This window comes from Limulus polyphemus, unplaced genomic scaffold (assembly GCF_000517525.1).
Source record: "Limulus polyphemus unplaced genomic scaffold, Limulus_polyphemus-2.1.2 Scaffold1204, whole genome shotgun sequence".
NCBI classification, from domain to species: Eukaryota; Metazoa; Arthropoda; class Merostomata; order Xiphosura; family Limulidae; genus Limulus; species Limulus polyphemus.
The window spans coordinates 162,087-164,564 of record NW_013666814.1 but is presented as its reverse complement, the minus strand read 5'-3'; positions in this window follow the sequence as shown (position 1 = coordinate 164,564).

Sequence of the window (2,478 nt, the reverse complement as noted above, 5' to 3'; positions counted from 1 at the left end):
CGTCTATATATATATATATATATATATATATACACTTAATGTGAAAAACGTTTGTCGCATAAACCTCATTCAACAAAAGTAGGCTATGAATCAGTTTTATTTTATTAAGTAGATTTCAAAAGACTCGGAATCTTAAGCGCTTTCTCCCAGGAAAATAATCCACTGTTCGAAAGCGCTAGAGTATCAGTCCTTTAAAATGTACTTGGTTTTTAAATCTTTTGTGGTAATGCTTTCATTATAGATTTTATCTTACTAATATTTATAAAACACTGGTAATTTTAGCCACTATCTTATGAAACGATTTACTATAATAATCACAACAATTGGCATAATTATAACATTTTCAAACAACCTGTTCCATTTTAAACTCCGAGAGGTTTCAGTTTCTTTTTTAAACTTTTTTTTCCAAGAACAGTTACAATAAATATTTATCTTCACCTAATATTTCAAAAATATGAACAGTATTTAAACAAAGTAACCTATATAAACACACATTGAACTCTACTTTAGGATATAAATTTTATAAATGCTAATAATAGACGTGTCAATTCAGTACAGAAAAACAGTTGATTTCCGCCAGCTAATATTCCGAAATACTTACGAGTCCCAGCTTGCAAGAAAACAAAATCACGAAAAAGACGATTTTCTAAGAGCCTTGTCATTTAACTAATGTCAGTAAACTAGCTATTTCAAAGGTATCTTCATTATCTGAATAAAAATGAGACTTATAATATATGAAATATAGTAGAAATTACTATCTCTTTATTACCATCTTGCATATAATGGACATATTGACCAATATACAGCCAAATGATGTTGAATAAAACAAAAAACAATTCTTACTCACATTAATGAAACTTAGTTGCTGATGTTTGGTATTTAGGCTAAACATTTTAAACCCATATTTGAAAAGTTATCAACCAATACCAAGACTCTCTTAATAAAATCTGACTAATTAAAAGAAGTATAACTTTATATGATCCTGTAGTATTTTAAGGCCCAAGATCATAGCTTGACTGTTTCACGTCTTAATAAATACTGGTTTAGGAAATATTTTAGTTTCTAACTAGGTAATGTTTAACACTCGCTACTTTACAGCAAAGTAAAATGTGCAATGGCGTCTCGTTGTTAACTAGGTAATGTTGGACACTTGCTAATTTACAGAAAAGTAGAATATGTAATGACGTCTCGTTGTGAACTAGGTAATGTTGGACACTCGCTAATTTACAGCAAAGTAAAATATGCAATGGCGTCTCGTTGTTAACTAGGTATTGCTTAACTCTTGATAATTTTCAGCAAAGTACAAATATGCAACGGCGTCTTGTTATTAAAAAGTTATGCTTAACACTCGCTAACTTACAAAGTACGATAGTATCTGAAAATAACATGTTTAGGAATGTTATTAAGTGATTTTTTAAAGTTATTATACGATAATCAGCTGCTATGCACGAGGCATTTGTTCAATTATAATTATGTAAACAATAATTATTGAATTGTTTTAATGCGTTTTTATTTTTTTTACCAAGTCACTATCAAAACTCTCAGGAACTCATAGTTACACAACTATATGTTTTTATGAGTGTTCTGTAACATGGCGAGGTGAAACTGTGAAGGGTTTCTGTGTACATAAACGACAAAGAGGTTATATTGATCAAAAGTTTTTAAGACAGCTCTTGCATAAAGTAGTCGATTCGTAGCAAGTTCGAAATCCGAATACCTTCGCTTGATGACTTCTGTTATCAGCATTATGCTGATGTTTTGTACTACAAAACACCTTCCGCTTGCTTATCACCATTCAGCTCTAGAAGTTATATCGTTTCTGCAAATAAAGAGCTAAAAATAGAAACTTCATAAATCCATGATGATGGTCGACACATATTGCTGACTAAGCTTTAGATAAACCTGAGCATTTTCAACATTTTATAGAAACATCAAGTTGACCTTCTTTGCCATTAAGATTAGGTTCTGAAATTTCCTTTCATTCGCTGAATGTGCCAAGTTTGGTGGGAAGTAAAAAAAAATCTACGGCTTGTAAGAATTAATCTAGTCTGAAACAGTGACACATATTACAAGTAACATTACCATAAAAACATCTTGAAATTACCGTTGAAACACTCTTTTTAGTATTATCAATATGAAGTCTAGTGTAGAGATTAGAAAATTGAAAAAGTTCGATTGTTTTTATCTCAAAGTCTTCAAATTTCTCTTTACATTCAATAGAATTACAGTTGTTAATGAACGAATTAATACCGGTTCATTCATTATCTACTAGAACTGATAACTCCTCAGAATCTGTAAGGCGATCAGCATAACTTGAAGTTCAAAATAATTTAGGTCTTAAGTTATAAGGTTTTCTTTCAGAAATGACACCAAAGGTTTTTATCGGTTTTGAGGTATTTAAAAATATCATTAAAAGCTCTAGTATTTGTAAATTAAACCGTAGTTCTTTACAAGTTGCAATATATATATATATATATT